The sequence below is a fragment of the Schistocerca cancellata genome, chromosome 4, assembly GCF_023864275.1.
Source record: "Schistocerca cancellata isolate TAMUIC-IGC-003103 chromosome 4, iqSchCanc2.1, whole genome shotgun sequence".
Classification (NCBI taxonomy): Eukaryota; Metazoa; Arthropoda; class Insecta; order Orthoptera; family Acrididae; genus Schistocerca; species Schistocerca cancellata.
The window spans coordinates 655,918,818-655,938,669 of record NC_064629.1 but is presented as its reverse complement, the minus strand read 5'-3'; the positions used below and the strand labels follow the sequence as shown (position 1 = coordinate 655,938,669).

General features: G+C 43.5%; 1 protein-coding gene across 1 annotated transcript in view; it reads right to left on the bottom strand.

Annotated features, from left to right (window-relative positions):
* LOC126184825 (uncharacterized) overlaps positions 1 to 19,027 on the bottom strand; it is a 71,942-nt gene extending 52,915 nt beyond the window's left edge. Inside the window, exon 1 of the mRNA XM_049927408.1 lies at positions 18,969 to 19,027. The gene's annotated coding sequence lies outside the window, so the exon portion shown is untranslated. The remainder of the gene's footprint in view (positions 1 to 18,968) is intronic.
* Between the last annotated feature and the right edge of the window lie 825 nt (positions 19,028 to 19,852).

Sequence of the window (19,852 nt, the reverse complement as noted above, 5' to 3'; positions counted from 1 at the left end):
AAATTGTCCGTGCTCTATCAAACCATCTGTCTCGACGTTCGTAAAAAGTGATTTAGGAAGAGCACGGTAAACCTAAATCTGAATGATCAGACGGGGATCTGACCACCGTCTTCCCAATTACGAGTCCAATATCTTCACTGCACCACCCTCTCGATTATTTTTGTTTGCACTGGGTGATCAAACACATCTAAATTGATGAGTTAATGCTCAGTTCCATTAAACCAATGATGAGCACACTACTTTTAACAAATGTTGAAATCGAAAGAACGTCCAACTCATTTTCAACTTTTTTATCAATGATAATTGTAGTAATTTCAGTAGATGACGTAGGGTACCATTTTACCAAAGTTTATGATATGTCATTCTACCCAAGGATTCCTCGTTTATACTTTAAATCTGATCGTATTATTTCGAACGCTTATAAAGCGAATATTACTGGAGCACTGACCAAATCAGTGTTTTCCATTGTACCGATATTTTAAAAACAATAATGTCGAGAAATTAAGAAGACAAAGAATAAATTTAAGCATTAACTACGCATTACTACAACAAGTTTTATTGCAGTATACTACGTGGTAACTACATCATCTGTATATATTCTGTGATTGTAATTAATACTTTCCACACGGTCATTGGCATACACTACATGAAATGAAGCGACCTTTGTCCCCATACGATAGATGTTACGGTAGTGCCTGCGGCTTACTTCCCGTACATGATAATGTTATCCTTTCTCCATATCAAGAAGTCTCAAAAACAGTCGTAAACTTTGACAGAAGTGTAGCATACGTGTGTAATTTCTTTACCAGTTATGCTTCTAGACCGAAAACTTACACAAATCTAGAGACACCGAATCCACAAGGTAATGACTATGAACTGATATAAGGATATCGCGTTGTGGATGGCACTAATGATGTATTCCAAACGAATCAAGTTCAAGTCTCCAAAGTCAGCTGGATTTGCGTAGGACTACATTAGTATCTGAGTAATGAATGCAAAAGAGAGTAACAAAGGTCTCGGCAAATACCACAACAGTAGTTTGAAAAGACCTAATTATCTCGTCTCATTACTTGGTCGCGTCTTGTGACTACTGCTCGTAGTATACGTCCTCTCCGAAGATTTGCGAGCGTGCTAGTGTTCATTGATGGGAAAGCCATTACCGAAGCGGGGTAAGCAAAGCTTTTGTGCGGCGTGTAGCTCATCTCGGCGCCAGACATCTCGTCTGTCGCCGAGCGCTAAAGCAGTCGCGGAGGGAGTGGATTTACGCCCTTCTGGGGCCGCGTCGCGCCACAGCCATTCCATGCGAATGTCTGCTATTGCGCAGTTTTAAGAGCAGCATCAGATATTTTATACTCCTAGTTTTGTTCTCTGCCTGTAACAACTCGCAGTCGCTCGAAACAGCCTGCAAAATGTGCGTTCGACGTCCAAAAAAATTTAGTCGAGCAAGAGCGGAACGGGTAGTCGGTGTCAGAGGTCGGAGGTGGATGAGGGAGGATCCTCCACCTTCCAAGTAGTGACCGGAAGGTGATCGCCAACACCATTCAGTGTTTACGGGGGTGACGTTTACTAGAGACGGAATAGGTTGATCGCTTCACAAATCTCACGTAATTAGTCACGATTCATATAAAGAAGCCGCCTCGAATACCACTTCACGTAATTAAAAAAAGAAAAAAAAACAGTGAGGACTGACGAACAAATGGTCATTTATTTTTACGTTGGCGGGAGAGACTTATGAAACAAAATTAAAAGAAGCGACGTTTCCTGGGCATTGAAAACATCGGATGAAATGAAAAGGAGATGGACAGGAAAGTATCCATCGTCAGAAACACTTCGTTATAGATTTACACCTTCAAAATAATAAAAAATAATCGAGATCTATAAACTATTAGCATGACAAATTGCCTATTGGTTTCTTTCTCGAGTTCTTCGGTCGATGTTTGACGATTTTTCTAACGTTTCGCCAGCACCAGTGGCAGGGATTGTCAAAGATGATAGCGACTAGCAGTGGAGGATGAAGCTTTGGCAATGCCAGCCGCTCATGGTGGCGAAACATCAGAGAAAGCGTCAAACGAACGTCTGCCGAAGAATGGTTCAAATGGCTTTGAGCACTATGGGACTTAACAGCTGAGGTCATCAGTCCCCTAGAACATAGAACTACTTAAACCTAACTAACCTAAGGACGTCACACACATCCATGCCCGAGGCAGGATTCGAACCTGCAGGATTCCGTCGGCCGAAGAACCCGAGACAGATGCGGACAAGCAATATGCGAAAAAGTGACTACGAAAGCCATAACAATTTTTAACTATTAACATCTTTCTGACTCGATAAAGTATATATATGTTTGTGTGAAAATTTGAGTTTGTTGTAAATGATCTCTGTGATCTAATACCTGGCCAGCAGTCTCAAGAGTACACGTCAAACCGAGCGAGGTGGCGCAGTGGTTAGACACTGGACTTGCATTCGGGAGTATGACGGCTCAATCCCGCGTCCGGCCATCCTGATTTAGGTTTTCCGTGATTTCCCTAAATCACTCCAGGCAAATGCCGGGATGGTTCCTCTGAAAGGGCACGGCCGACTTCCTTCCCCATCCTTCCTTAATCCGATGAGCCCGATGACCTCGCTGTCTGGTCTCCTTCCCCAAACAACCCAACCCCCCAGTACACGTCAATATGGATGTGCGACACTACTTCTTCATTAGTGAGCATGTTATTTACTTAATGTGCTATTTTCTATGACTCATCAACATGTAACCCTCTAAGTAACTGTATATTATGTTGGGTACAATCGCGTTAGCAATAGCGCTGTGTTAAACTGTTCATCGATAGTTGTCTGGCGGCTGATTATTTTTTAGAAAAATCTGAATATTTCGGTAAAAAAAACAAGCATAATAATGCCAATATGTAAACAAAATTTCCAGAATTGCACAGTCTACAGGATAACACATCTCTCATTTATCTATTATTGTCTTAATGGGATTATTTCCAAACACGTTTTATCGTTAACAAGCCTGTTAATTATGTGGGTGTCACACTAAAATGTTGGGAAGGGGATAATCAGTTGTTAGATATTGAGAAGCAAAGTGACGTTTTCCTTGTGAAAGAGTCATCCTGCGTCGGTAAAACACACCATGATCCAAAAAATTTCGGGAGTGCAGCAGACTTTTCTTCTTCTAATGTTGCCGCCGAATATCTTTCGGCCATGTTCAGAATGAACCACCAGAGTTAAGCTACATTAAACGTCCCGTCTTTTAAACCATAGATCTCTTTGGTGGGTCGTTGATCGGAGGCAAAGGAGGAAGGAATGGTTAGGGTTTAACGTCCCGTCGGCATCAAGATCATTAGAGACGTAGCAGAAGCTCGGATCGTTCCAGGGATGTGAAAGAAAATCGGCCGTGTCTTTTCAAAGGAAGCATGTCTGCGTGGACCGATTTAGAGAAATCACGGAAAACCTAAATCTGGATGGACGGACCCGGAATTGAACCATCGTTCTCCCGAATGCGAGTCCAATTTGCTAATGCTGAAAAATAGTATGCATAAATTGAATCTAAGACTACGTGGTCGGTTCATGTATCATCAATGTATTAATATTACAGGATGACAATTACTGAACTATATGGTTCAAATGGCTCTGAGCACTATGGGACTTAACATCTGAGGTCATCAATCCCCCAGAACTTAGAACTACTTAAACGTAACTAACCTAAGGGAATCACACACATCCATGCCCGAGGCAAGATTCGAACCTGCGACCGTAGCGTTCGCGCGGTTCCAGACTGAAGCGTCTAGAACCGCTCGGCCACACCGGCCGGCACTGAACTACATATCTACATCTACATCTACATTTATACTCCGCAAGCCACCCAACGGTGTGTGGCGGAGGGCACTTTACGTGCCACTGTCATTATCTCCCTTTCCTGTTCCAGTCGCGTATGGTTCGCGGGAAGAACGACTGTCTGAAAGCCTCTGTGCGCGCTCTAATCTCTCTAATTTTACATTCGTGATCTCCTCGGGAGGTATAAGTAGGGGGAAGCAATATATTCGATACCTCATCCAGAAACGCACCCTCTCGAAACCTGGCGAGCAAGCTACACCGCGATGCAGAGCGCCTCTCTTGCAGAGTCTGCCACTTGAGTTTGTTAAACATCTCCGTAACGCTATCACGGTTACCAAATAACCCTGTGACGAAACGCGCCGCTCTTCTTTGGATCTTCTCTATCTCCTCCGTCAACCCGATCTGGTACGGATCTCACACTGATGAGCAATACTCAAGTATAGGTCGAACGAGTGTTTTGTAAGCCACCTCCTTTGTTGATGGACTACATTTTCTAAGGACTCTCCCAATGAATCTCAACCTGGTACCCGCCTTACCAACAATTAATTTTATATGATCATTCCACTTCAAATCGTTCCGCACGCATACTCCCAGATATTTTACAGAAGTAACTGCTACCAGTGTTTGTTCCGCTATCATATAATCATACAATAAAGGATCCTTCTTTCTATGTATTCGCAATACATTACATTTGTCTATGTTAAGGGTCAGTTGCCACTCCCTGCACCAAGTGCATATCCGCTGCAGATCTTCCTGCATTTCGCTACAATTTTCTAATGCTGCAACTTCTCTGTATACTACAGCATCATCCGCGAAAAGCCGCATGGAACTTCCGACACTATCTACTACGTCATTTATATATATTGTGAAAAGCAATGGTCCCATAACACTCCCCTGTGGCACGCCAGAGGTTACTTTAACGTCTGTAGATGTCTCTCCATTGAGAACAACATGCTGTGTTCTGTTTGCTAAAAACTCTTCAATCCAGCCACACAGCTGGTCTGATATTCCGTAGGCTCTTACTTTGTTTATCAGGCGACAGTGCGGAACTGTATCGAACGCCTTCCGGAAGTCAAGGAAAATGGCATCTACCTGGGAGCCTGTATCTAATATTTTCTGGGTCTCATGAACAAATAAAGCGAGTTGGGTTTCACACGATCGCTGTTTCCGGAATCCATGTTGATTCCTACATAGTAGATTCTGAGTTTCCAAAAACGACATGATACTCGAGCAAAAGACATGTTCTAAAATTCTACAACAGATCGACGTCAGAGAGATAGGTCTATAGTTTTGCGCATCTGCTCGACGACCCTTCTTGAAGACTGGGACTACCTGTGCTCTTTTCCAATCATTTGGAACCTTCCGTTCCTCTAGAGACTTGCGGTACACGGCTGTTAGAAGGGGGGCAAGTTCTTTCGCGTACTCTGTGTAGAATCGAATTGGTATCCCGTCAGGTCCAGTGGACTTTCCTCTGTTGAGTGATTCCAGTTGCTTTTCTATTCCTTGGACACTTATTTCAATGTCAGCCATTTTTTCGTTGGTGCGAGGATTTAGAGAAGGAACTGCAGTGCGGTCTTCCTCTGTGAAACAGCTTTGGAAAAAGGTGTTTAGTATTTCAGCTTTACGCTTGTCATCCTCTGTTTCAATGCCATCATCATCCCGGAGTGTCTGGACATGATGTTTCGAGCCACTTACTGATTTAACGTAAGACCAGAACTTCCTAGGATTTTCTGTCAAGTCGGTACCTAGTATTTTACTTTCGAATTCACTGAACGCTTCACGCATAGCCCTCCTTACGCTAACTTTGACATCGTTTAGCTTCTGTTTGTCTGAGAGGTTTTGGCAGCGTTTAAACTTGGAGTGAAGCTCTCTTTGCTTTCGCAGTAGTTTCCTAACTTTGTTGTTGTACCACGGTGGGTTTTTCCCGTCCCTCACAGTTTTGCTCGGCACGTACCTGTCTAAAACGCATTTTACGATTGCCTTGAACTTTTTCCATAAACACTCAACATTGTCAGTGTCTGAACAGAAATTTTCGTTTTGATCTGTTAGGTAGTCTGAAATCTGCCTTCTATTACTCTTGCTAAACAGATAAACCTTCCTCCCTTTTTTTATATTCCTATTAACTTCCATATTCAGGGATGCTGCAACGGCCTTATGATCACTGATTCCCTGTTCTGCTCTTACAGAGTCGAAAAGTTCGGGTCTGTTTGTTATCAGTAGGTCCAAGATGTTATCTCCACGAGTCGGTTCTCTGTTTAATTGCTCGAGGTAATTTTCGGATAGTGCACTCAGTATAATGTCACTCGATGCTCTGTCCCTACCACCCGTCCTAAACATCTGAGTGTCCCAGTCTATATCTGGTAAATTGAAATCTCCACCTAAGACCATAACATGCTGAGAAAATTTATGTGAAATGTATTCCAAATTTTCTCTCAGTTGTTCTGCCACTAATGCTGCTGAGTCGGGGGGTCGGTAAAAGGAGCCAATTATTAACCTAGCTCGGTTGTTGAGTGTAACCTCCACCCATAATAATTCACAGGAACTATCCACTTCTACTTCACTACAGGATAAACTACTACTAACAGCGACGAACACTCCACCACCGGTTGCATGCAATCTATCCTTTCTAAACACCGTCTGTACGTTTGTAAAAATTTCGGCAGAATTTATCTCTGGCTTCAGCCAGCTTTCTGTACCTATAACGATTTCAGCTTCGGTGCTTTCTATCAGCGCTTGAAGTTCCGGTACTTTACCAACGCAGCTTCGACAGTTTACAATTACAATACCGATTGCTGCTTGGTCCCCGCATGTCCTGACTTTGCCCCGCACCCGTTGAGGCTGTTGCCCTTTCTGCACTTGCCCGAGGCCATCTAACCTAAAAAACCGCCCAGCCCACGCCACACAACCCCTGCTACCCGTGTAGCCGCTTGTTGCGTGTAGTGGACTCCTGACCTATCCAGCGGAACCCGAAACCCCACCACCCTATGGCGCAAGTCGAGGAATCTGCAGCCCACATTGTCGCAGAACCGTCTCAGCCTCTGATTCAGACCCTCCACTCGGCTCTATACCAAAGGTCCGCAGTCAGTCCTGTCGACGATGCTGCAGATGGTGAGCTCTGCTTTCATCCCGCTAGCGAGACTGGCAGTCTTCACCAAATCAGATAGCCGCCGGAAGCCAGAGAGGATTTCCTCCGATCCATAGCGACACACATCATTGGTGCCGACATGAGCGACCACCTGCAGATGGGTGCACCCTGTACCCTTCATGGCATCCGGAAGGACCCTTTCCACATCTGGAATGACTCCCCCCGGTATGCACACGGAGTGCACTTTGGTTTTCTTCCCCTCCCTTGCTGCCATATCCCTAAGGGGCCCCATTACGCGCCTTACGTTGGAGCTCCCAACTACCAGTAAGCCCACCCTCTGCGACTGCCCGGATCTTGCAGACTGAGGGGCAACCTCTGGAACAGGACAAGCAGCCATGTCAGGCTGAAGATCAGTATCAGCCTGAGACAGAGCCTGAAACTGGTTCGTCAGACAAACTGGAGAGGCCTTCCGTTCAGCCCTCCGGAATGTCTTTCGCCCCCTGCCACACCTTGAGACGACCTCCCACTCTACCACAGGTGAGGGATCAGCCTCAATGCGGGCAGTATCCCGGGCAACCACAGTCGTAGTCCGATCGGGGGATGCGTGGGACGAGCTGGCCGTCCCCGACAAACCCCCATCCGGACCCCCACAGTGATGCCCATTGGCAACAGCCTCAAGCTGTGTGACCGAAGCCAACACTGCCTGAAGCTGGGAGCGAAGGGATGCCAACTCAGCCTGCATCCGAACACAGCAGTTGCAGCCCCTATCCATGCTAAAAACTTGTGCAAAGAACGTCTGAACTAATCTACAGAGAGCTCAAACAAAACGACAAAATTGAAGCGGTTATTAAAATACAAGATTGCCTAGTAAATGCAGTAATGCTGCCACTTGTGCACTGCTGACACACTGCTCGGCGGCGGAAGGAGACTACGCGATTTAACACTATTCGAGTACTAAAACGTGATGCTACAACTCTCAAATACTATAATACGCCCGAAATTTATGTGGTAGAGCTAGGAGTATACGACTTGCTGCTGCAGCTGCTTATCCAACGGCGGCAGGGAGCACACTGACTGACCAACCGACACTGGCCGTTCAAAACGAAAACAGATGACAGACGACTACGCGAATTTACACTATTCAGGTACTAAAACGCGATGCTACAACTCTCAGATACTATAATACGCCCGAAATTTATGAATTAAACAATGCAAGTACCAAAAACACGCAAAGAAATTAAGAATTAAACTATGTAACAAATGAGTGAGCTAGGAGTATACGACTTGCTGCTGCAGCTGCTTATCCAACGGCGGCAGGGAGCACACTGACTGACCAACCGACACTGGCCGTTCAAAACGAAAACAGATGACAGACGACTACGCGAATTTACACTATTCAGGTACTAAAACGCGATGCTACAACTCTCAGATACTATATGAAAAAAAGTAAATTAGTTAAAACTAAAGCGTACACACACTTTATTTAGCATGTAAACGTCACTATAGATAATCGGATTTAGGTTATGACATGTTCAATACGCTTGCCGCCATTGGCGATGATGTGGCGCAGGCGAATTGAGAAATCATGCATTACCCGCTGAAGTGTCGGAACATCGATGCTGTGATGACATCCTGAATGGCTGTTTTCAGCTCAGAAATGGTTTTGGGGTTATTGCTGTACACCTTGTCTTTAACACAGCACCACAAGAAGGAGTCTCGTGTGTTCAGATCCAGAGAATATGCCGACCAATCGGGCCCCATGCCAGTGGCCTCTGGGTACCCCAGAGTCAGAATGCGGTCCCCAAAGTGCTCCTGCAGGACATCAAACACTCTCTGTCATCTCTCTTGGACGCCTATGTGCTACTTACGACAATTCTGTAAGGCCTGTGTGTTATAGGCAACTGTTAATATTACCATTGTTTGCCTTGATGTTGTGTCCTAAGATCCGATGATTGCGGCTTTAGTTTCACCGAAACCGGTAATCATGGAATACTAAGAATTCCTGCGATCTTTGCTACCAGTTTATTGTTTTACAAGCATCTAGATCGCTCCCACATGAGCATAATGTGATCCCTACAAAAACGTATCAGAATTTTGTTCAGGGTGTCCAGCGAAGGAGTCTCTCGTTTCAAAATTAAATATATCGAAAATGAAGATTGATAGACGAGTGCAACAAGAGCTATGTTTATCGTGAAAACTGTAAGAATTTTATACAGAACTTTCGAAATAGCCGGAAAAGTAGCTTACAGATGCCGATGTAATCTCTATTTGTAGTGCTTATAAATAGTGCGCTGCAGACCAGAGCGATCATTTCCATTGTTGAAACGTGAGAGGAAGTTGGGGCACCGAAGAAAGAGGTTGAAATCATGTACTGAACAACGCGAAGGATTTGATGTTGGCTGCATTTGGTTCACATATGAAGCACACTTCCACCATGCAGGTGGAGTCATGAATAACCAGAACTGGCGAATATGGGGTTCTAAATATCCCTATTTGTGTGAAACGACATCACAGTATTCTCCCAAAGTTATTATCTGGTCTGCAGTGTGCAGCAGAGGTATTATTGGCCCTTTTTTCATACGAGAAACGATCGTTGGAGGATCGACCAGTCACAGAGTGGTTCACGCAATATGGAGCGAGATTACATCTCACCGAACAGGTGTTTCGCTTTCTTGCGGAATACTTCAGCAGTAGTGTCATTGCGTTGGATTATTTCAGATTTACTGGCACCATGATGGATTGGCCTCCATATTCAACCAATGTGACTCCTTGTAACTACTTATTATGGGGCACATTAAAAAATACTGTCTAGCGATACTGTCTAGCAGAACCATCCCACCATGTTGAACGAGCTTGAATGGCAATGTGTGTGGCATCTGCATTCGTTTCCGTTGAGACACTACAGGATGTGACTGAAAATTTCGTCCTTAGTTTGCGCCATCACGGTACTGCGGGTGGTGGACATTTCGAAAAGATTGTGATGTGACTTCAAAGGCTGCTTGCACAGGACGAGATTAATTATGCACGTGATACTGAAGCAGCTTCATAGCGTACAGGGCCATATGTTTTCAGATTTTGGTACTATTTCGAAACTACTGTATAAAATTCTTACAACTTTCGCAATAAACATACTTTTTGTTGCACTCGTGTGTCGATTTTAGCTTTTGAGATATTTAATTTTGAAATCAGGGTCTCCTTTGCTGGACACACTGTATAATCTTCTCTAGCTATACGCATTCTCCAGTCGTACGTACGGACGATCATAAAAATGTCGGGTATTGCGTAGGGACATAGTGATCCAGCTGATGTTGCAGTTGCTCTGGGGTTTCTGCTGTAACAGATGCCGCTGTATCATGATCCACACATGTTTAATGTGGAACAACTTCATTGTTAGGGAAATTGACGAATATCTTGGTTTGTGCAATGGGAAATGCCAGAAATACGCGCATGTCAATTTTTCTTCTTGGAAGAAGACGTTTCCCTGATGATCGATAACGGCTACAGAATTAGCGGTGTGATATTGCGGCTATATATAGCCTTGGGTACAGATTGGTCTTAACACGTTGTACTGTATGTTTCGATGAGAACCCACATTGGAGAACAAATTATTCTTGTTAGTTTATTTTGTTGAGTATAAATAAAACTCCTAATCGAGGTACACTGCAGAGTAATGGAAATGATGCATCAGAGTTTCAAAATTAGAACCTGTCATATAAATACGAGTTGTATCATTTGTTGGAATGTAACGAAGGTATATTACAATTGGTTAAATTTATGATAAAGCCCTACATTTATTCACCATACTTTGAACAAAAGAAATGACATCTTACTATCACAAATCAAGATTTCAGCATACCACTTGCCCTGAATATTAGTTATGTGTGACTTTTGGACAAATGGAGTCTTGGTAAGCAGAATTTCAGTTGGTCTCCTTGATCACCTCATAACCAGGTGGCAACTGATGGATTGAGTATCGCACGGTGTGTAGCTTAACAGGCTACGTTGGATGGTGTCAGTATCTGTGTCAGATGCGGTGACACGCTTGGTAACTGCATACAGACCAGTCTGGATCAGAAATTTGTATGCAGTAACTCCCACTGACAGTCATTTTTTATATTCACAGTCAAAGTCTTCGCCGACCTCCAGCACAATTCTTCCATCATATCTGTCGAACACGACTCCTTCCCTGCAGAAATAGAAGCTGAAACATCTCATGTTAGGAACAGAAGAGAAGTCTCCCACAGCGAGAGAACAAGCAAAATTGTTCCTTTCTCTTCTAACATGGCTTTTAGCAAAATATCACCCTGGACATCTTCTTGCTTTTGATTGGCTAGGTAGTGTTTTGAGCTCTGCCATTCGTGTTCGTCGATATCAGCATTCATTACTCTTGCGTAATGTACTCATTCCTCACGATACTTGCCAAAAAATCAGCATCTAAAATTAGTTTAGAGCAACGCTTACGTTCGTTGATATCTCTGCCTAGCATCTTTTCTTAGTGTGAACATTCGATCACCTGCTGTCTACCAACAAAATGGCCAATCCAAGCCTTATATACGCTGTAGCTTTCAACCGCTACTGACGCTTATTGCCTAGTATAAAGTCTTTTTCTAGTCATGACGCTTATCGCCTGGTATATAGGTTTTTTCCTATACTTGAGCACCTCTACCAGTGCAGATATACCACAACGTTCTCCATTTGTCATATACTCAACCGTGGCTCTTCTTCTGATGTGGTCATCCAGGCGTGAATCTGTAAACTATTGGCGTCTGGAACCATGACGACAGCCATATGCATATACCTTAGGCCACAGGGAAATACTGAGCTACAGTTCACATTTCATGTCATAAATCGTAAGAAATGCGCTTGTCAACAGTGACCAGGCATTGTATAATGCTTAATAAACCAGAAAGATAGTTGAAACAACAGGCCACTATTTCAGAAGGTCAAATAAAGCTGTTTTGGGTTCAGCATTTTCTTGTTCAGAACATGGTTCACTCGTTGTCCGCGGTATAGCACTTCAAAATTAGGGCTTTTTCTATACTCCGCCTGATCCCTTACATAAATATGGTGTTTCTAAAGAAGGGTATGTTGAGGTATTAATTTTTCCATTATTCACTAGTGTGTACACATAATTCCGGACCGAGCGAGGTGGTGCAGTGTTTAGCACACCGGACTCGCATTCTGGAGGACGACGATTCAAACCCGTGTCCGGCCATCCTGATTTATGTTTTCCGTGATTTCCCTCAATCGCTTCAGGCAAATGCTGGGACGGTTCCTTTGAAAGGGCACGGCCGACTTCCTTCCCCATCCATCCCTAATCCGATGGGTCCGAAGACCTCGCTGTTTGGTCCCCTCCCCCAAAATCAACCAATCAACCAACTATAATTCTGATAATCAGGGCTTCAGATCATTGGGATCTGTTAACTACGAGCTAAGACCCATTTTCTCACTCACTCTAGAATTTTCGCTGAAGTTAATAATAAATGATCTTCCTCATGAGATCTCTTTGCTGAGTATATTTTTTGAAGTAGCTAATTGTATACAGTCTCAGACATTGGAAACAGTATATTCTATCGAGATTATAGAGGATTTGATAAATGCTGTATTATCACTTCGTAGCTCTTATATACTATCTTCAGCAAGACACTATACAGAGTGTATCACGGCCGACTTCCTTCCCCATTCATCCCTAATCCGATGGGACCGAAGACCTCGCTGTTTGGTCCCCTCCTTGGTTGGAGGAATTGGCGAATCGCTCAACATTTGAACATTGGTGTTGCCACCATTCGACGATGATGGTAGGGATGGGTGTAACACGGTCGAACACAGCGTCAAGAAGGATGCAGTAGACCTAGAGACACGAGAGAACGTCGGAAGCGAGCATTCGTCAGAAAGACACTCAGAGCCCCGCGTTCATCATTATTATCGGTTCGACGTGCAACTGGAGTTTCGTTGACCACAAGAACCGTTAATAGGTGGCTCACAGAAAGGCGTCTCAGCTCACAGACGCGATTGCGCCAACAGCCATCTCTGTACACCAACATGTCCGTCTGCATTTTGTTCGGGCACATTCGGCCTTGAATCTCAGTCACTGGCGAAGAATTGTCTTAAGTGATGAGTTTCGCTTCTAACTGAGCACCGATGATCAGCAAAGACGTGTCTGGAGACGCCCTGGACTATGGTGGGTACCAAATAACCAGGAGTAATCTTCTGGGAAGCCATTTCATTTCACAGCAGGATCCCTTTGGTTGTCATCTGCGGCACTTTTGCAGAACAGCAGTACATATCGACGATACTCTACGCCATGTTTTCTGGCTCTTCACCACAAGCCATCCTGGGCTTACTTTTCAGCAAGATAATGTCCTTCCGCACAAGGCGAAAGTTTCTGCTGTTTGTCTTCGTGCTTGCCAAGCCTTTCCTCCGGCAGCAAAGTCACCGAACCTCTCCCCAATTGAGAACGTTTGGAGCATTATGGCAGGGCTGTCCAACCAGCTCGGGATTTCGACGATCTAAGGCGCCGGTTGAATTTGACACTATATCCATCAGGAGAACACCCAACAACACTGTTAATGATTGCCAAGCCGAATAACTGCTTGCATAAGTACCAAAGGTAGACCAACTTGCTCGGTTACTGATGCTCATCTCTTGAATAAATCATCCAGTTTTTTGAAATTGTAATCGTTTGTCTGTATATGTACATCATATCCATCGATTTCCGTCCCATTCGGATACTCCTTCGTGGTGCGTCGTGTGTATTTTTTTTTTTTTTTTGGAATGTATTTCATAGTTAGTACAAAGGCATTTGGAATGTAAACTTTTCGATTAAGTCCACATCTATTTGGACTCAAATTTCACCGATGGCACTCTCTAGGACAATATTTCATACTGAAGTGTGTGGCGGTTGGTAACCATGTTTTCGCAATTATTTCGCAAACGGCTCGTTTGTGGACCCATGTGTATTGTAACATGTTTTCTCTCACTATTTTACACTTCCTTTTTATTGTTGATTATGATATACCCTGCACAATGTTGACAATGAAGATAGCTATCAGAGTAGCTGACTACTTATCTGTTTCATTTAGGTCGTCTGTGATTTCCCAAAATAACTTAAAGTGAATGCCAGGAGGTTTCCTTTGGAAATACCATATCGATTTCCCTCCCCATTCTTCCATAGCCTGAGCTTGCGCTCAGTTTATAAATGACGTCCACGAAGGACGAGGTAATATGGCAGCCTGCGTTGTTGGTCGACATAATAGATTAGCACCATATGAAATAGCTTGGAAGAAATTGTATACAACTTATGATTTGGACTATTGCATATTTAGGGCAACATAAGCAGCAACCGCTGCAGCAGAAAGTTTTTTGGAACTAGAAGTATTGTCCTTTCTGCTGCTTTTCTACTGCCATATTCCAACAGAACAATGCCTGGTCACATATGTCGAAGAATGTGGATCCTTATTCCAAGATCGATGACTATTACCGCTTCCATAGCCCTTCATCAGCCGGACATGTTGCTCATCGAATATGCCGTTTTCGCTGACAAAATCTATTTAATAGACTCGAAAAACATCTCGGAACCCTTTTTTTTTTGCAGCTCGGCCTCCCGAGGTCAGTGTCGAACTCTGTGCACCGACTCGAAAATTAAATTGGTATATTACAACAAGGCTACATTCTAAAACGCATTTTGACCTGCTGTGTTCACCTATTCATTATCATAGGCCGCCACTGTAACGCGCCAAAATTCTCTTCATTCACGCCTGCTGGCTTGTATTGTTTCCCTATACGCTTTAAGCCACGACCGCATGGTGAAGCTCAGGAAGGCCATTGTTTAACTCGGTTTCCATTCCCATCAGTTCCATATCTCTTCACGAGAAGTGATTTGATAGCGTATAGCGTGTTTCCGATGAGGTATGGCTCATGACTAAAGTGGCAAGGCTCCAAGCGAAGTTATTTACGCATCGGAACATCGGTTATCATACAGTGAATGACGTCCTTACAGACATAACTAACTGTGTGCTACTTCGTCTGCACTCCCAACACATGTGGCATAAAATCTAACATGAAACACCCCTACAAAAAACTCCTGAAGAGACGTTTAAATGTTGATCCTAGATGGAACTTAAATATTTTCGTCTGTCCACTTTAGACAAAAGGTGTCCCCTTTACTACAACTGTCCTGCAGATAATCTACTGATACTGTATGCCATGCCCCACAGTACCCTGCAGCGAGATATATTTATGAGATTGTCAAATTCTGTGTTCGAATATGGGGACAAAGGTCGCTTCATTTCATGTTGTGTATGCCAATGACCGTGTGGAAAGCGTTAATTACAATCACAGAATATATACAGATGATGTAGTTACCACGTAGTATACTGCAATATCCTCACCCACATCATAGCTATTAGCAGAATGGCTTCTAGGTGTCTCTCAGATGTTGCATATCTGGTGCCGGAAGTGTGCCTCTGTGATTTATGACAAAACTGTCGTTGCATTTACTGTAGGAACAAATTGTGAAGGGTCGTTATTGAGGAGTATGCTTAATGTTGTGTAGTGTAGACATACGTAAGGGCACCAACAAACTTTTGATTGTGAAACTAAAAGAATGCGTTTCTTTTTTTAAAAAAAGCAATCTAATAGTAAACTAACTCCGAATCTACAATCATGTCCGGACGCTGTGCTTTCAGCTATATGCGTGTAGACTACCATCATCACAAGTTACCATAACGCTTCTAATTGTCCGGCTTTTGTACAGGTGCCTATAACGACTGCGTATGCCATTTGGAGAAAAGTTATTTGCCTTCCTGGAATACGTCTAGAATGTGAAGAGGAAAATTTTCACTTAATATTCCAGTAATATTACGACTTTTGCCACTTGCCAAAGTAAACTGTGTCTTACGTAGTATTTCATACGTGCTTGTACTGTACATGATTTGAGCTATAGCTGCGAATTCCATGAACGGTTTCCGTTCTGTGAAGTGTTACGTAGTTCGCCTGGGCGGCGTACACCTACGCATACTAAGTGGGGCAGTTGTTCTTCACTGTTATCTAATAGACTAAAGAGAAGTAAACAGTGTGAGCAGTGCAGCATTCTGCTAGGGGGTCACAGCTTGGTAAGCAGCTTAAATCGCCTTAAAAATATTGCAAATTCCACAGTGTTGTGGCCTTTCCCATGGGAAATCGGAGTACTACTGTAGAGTATGCTAGACAATGAAACGTGCATGTATGGTTGTAAGACCAGCGTTTCGCATGGCCTCTCTGCTAAGGTAACACTGGGCATTGCCTAGACGAAGATTAACCCTGAATTACTAAACTCTCGTCGTAATTTACGATTGCAGTTGGTACCAATGCGCGGTTCCCGCCAGTTTGGTACTGTCAGTATAGTGTGTAAAACAGGAAAATTTGTACTTATTTTGTATGTGACATGCCATTGGAGACCTTATAATTGTAATTATCTAGTGCACAAACTATAAACTAAGTCGTACTGTAAATAAAATTTGAAGTAGTAAAATTTACGATGGTTTAGTAACAATGTAACATTTCCCCCTTTAGTGTCCCATAGCTAAAATTCATACCGATATCCACTGTTGCATCATAACCTATGACCTTTCTGTTCCGACCGACAGACCTTAGGGAGCATTTACTCAATTAATTCCGTCAGCCTTCTTGCTCCTTGTAAACCGGGGATAGTCGTCCAGGTCACATCTCCTATGATTCGCGTAATCCCTTTAGAAGATATTTCTTGTATGATTTTCTAATTTGCAGGCTTTAAAACTATAAGTTACTCTAATGTGATTACAGGTAACCAACAAAATTACATTTTCTGTGAAACAAACTAGAAGAGTTATACCGGCTGACCAAAATCATGCATGTTAAAAAGTACGATGCGTAATCTCAGCTTAAGATTAAAGAGTACTCAGTCAGTGAAATCGACTGTATTTCATCCCTTCCGTTTTATTGAACTAACATTATTTCTAAATTTAAAGCCATGACTTCAGTTTGAGAGCAGAAGCTAAGCACATCCACCTTCTTGCCACTGGAGAAGGAACCATGTAAGCATTGGCCGTAGCGAGGTAAACAGATAATCAAAACAGCAGCTATACTACCGGAACCACAAAATTTGCAATGCACTGTGCAAAAAATTAAATCTAACAAGGCCGGTTCACAGGGCTACAAACACCGCAATGTACCCAGTTTATGAAACTCAAAATAATCAGCAGTATAAGGTGAAGCGTATTTTCCTAAAATATAAAACAAACAACCATGAGTGAAGTATCGTGTTGTTATTTCCATGATAGGAAGCAGTTTGTTTTTTGTTTTACAAAAGTAATACAGTCTCAGAAGCAACACTGACAGCAATGGATAATTTTCTTTTTTTAAAGAAAGAAATTTATTTTGCATCATAGTGTATGTTCTTATACTAGTTTCGTGCAGAGTGCGGCTTCTGTAATTTACAGTTAAGTTCTTAAAGCAATTAAATATGCAAGCATTGGCTTCTGACGTGAATTTACTTCTTAGCCCCTCTTTGCGTCTCGATATGCAAGTCATTCCAGATCTCGAGTCTCAGCTGCTTCATTTCATAGTTCTTCTTGGAGATTTTGTAAACAGTACAGTAGAGAGAAGCCACCCCTCAGCAAGCGAAGATGATGCGAGCGTACCCCAACGGCTCTGGACGACTGTAATACTGCATCTACGTTCCTCCCCTTGCATTAAATCCCTCTGATGTTGAGATCTGTTTTTAATACGACTATGGAAGCCAGTCAGCTTGTTATTTGTAGACACTGAAAGCAAAAATCCTGTGCTGTAAAAGCTCAGTTTTCAGGTATCCACAGCGAACATTAGCAGAAGAAACTTCGTCGAAAGCTAGGAGCTGCTACCAGATTCTCCTGTAATGGACAGGGTGCGCGATTTGGTTTGAATCCACCTGTCGCAGGTCGATATCAGGCATTTGATTTATGAGTAGAGTGCTAGGAAATCCTAGAAACGCCAAATAGATGAAGAGCATTTCTGTGAACTTTAGATCTAACTGTCTAATATCAAATGGTGCCGCTATCTTTCTTGTTTAGTAAAGTAATTGATACTGACGATTCCGCAAATTATGAGACCAAAATGAGTAAAAGTTGGACACCGAAATGGCAAGGTGCAGAACTAGTGCTGCATGTGACCCAGCGCTTTCGGATTGCGTGGTCCATAGTCTCTGAAAGGTTTCTACCGGAATTAATTTATCAGTGAAGTTTAGTACGAATATTGCTCTTTTATATTACAGGAACAATAAACATGATCGCGCTGTACTGATTCTGATTCTTTATTTGTATAGTTTGGTGCTCCCTAGGCGACAGACATATTTAAAAAAAAGGAAAAAATCGAAACTCTGCACTCAAACGTTAGGCAGCAGACAAGGGTAGCTCGTCTCCGCCCTAGGAGTGATCTTCAAAAATGAAACGAAAATCCTTCCGTGCCATACAGAAACAAGTAAAATTTCAGTATCTGTTTTGGGAGAGACAAAACATATAATGTATACTGATTAGTAGCAATCAATTTCAAAACCATTTGACGTAAGTTTCCAAATTATTTCGCTCTTCTCCGTGAACGTAATATGGGTTACTGTCATACAGTAACATAGTAACTCGTTTCTAAATCCAAGCCTATCATTCACCGATACAACGAATCAACTGGAACGGCTTTAGTGTACAGTGATATTTTGTAATTTTGAAAATAACCACTCGTTAGGAACGTCGTGTACCGCAATGAAGACACGCCTATCGAAACGGAAAAAGTGAAATATTCCGAGCTAGCTATTAGTCAACCGTGTCATTATTAGTTAACAAATAGTAGTCTTACGAAGAAGCGAAACAGTCTTACGGAAATATAGGATTACTGGCTTTCCTTTGCCCTACGTGTCTGTCCTTCACGAAAGCGACGATTGCAAAAGGCACGAACCTGTGATATTTTGTAACTATTAGCTCGGTGAGTGCTGCCTCTAATGAAGGCTGGTGAAGCGACTACAGGCAGCAGCGTTGGCAAGTAAGCGCGCGGTTCCCGGACCTACCTCTGCTCGGTGTGGTCGGCGGACTGGGCTGCGATGGGCGGCGCGCTGGGGACGCCGGGTTATATAGGCAGCGCGTGGGCGACGCGCCGCCCCCGGGCCGCGCAGGCGCCGCCGCCGCCTCCGCCTCTGGCTGTGGCTCCACCGCCGGCGCCGGCGCCGCCCCCGACGCCGCCGCCGCCGCCGACGCCGCTCGCCTCGCCTGGCCAGCAGTCACCTCTTCCTGGCCGCGACCGCAGTGCGGCGCCAGCCGGCGCAAAAAACAAAACCCCCGGCACAGGCGTCAACTGTTGCTGCGCTACAAGCTCTGCCGACTTAGCCCGCATCGCACTTCGGCTCAATCGTCCTCATTAACATTCCTCGTCCGTGCCTCGGCAATAATCGCGACACCAGACGCGTAAATAAAATACACACTTTTAATGAATGCGCATAATATCTCGTCACTAAATTAATCTCTTTTAATGGAACAACATTTGGATATTGTAGTTACTTCTCGGAAGCCCAAAGAGGTTCTTGTCTTTAAATTTTATGCTGCGCGCTCGTCGCACTGTACATTCCATTTCATCCCTCAAAGCACTTATTGTGTACTTATTAAATAAACTGCGTTCGTACATAATAAATACGAATCTTGATGCGTAATTAAATAATCGCGAAAATACACGTACATTTCGGAGAGACGTGCTACGCCACTAGAGTTTAAAATTGCAGCACCATAAAGGAGGCGTGCAGCAAACATCAAACTGGCACGAAGAGTACTAGATTTCTGGATGTGTAAATGATAAGCGCTTTTTGAATAAATGCACGATGTGGTTACGTAATCTACATTCGGTATATAAGGAAAAATTATGCAGCAGGTTTCTAATTGGGAATTCGCATTTGATTATTCG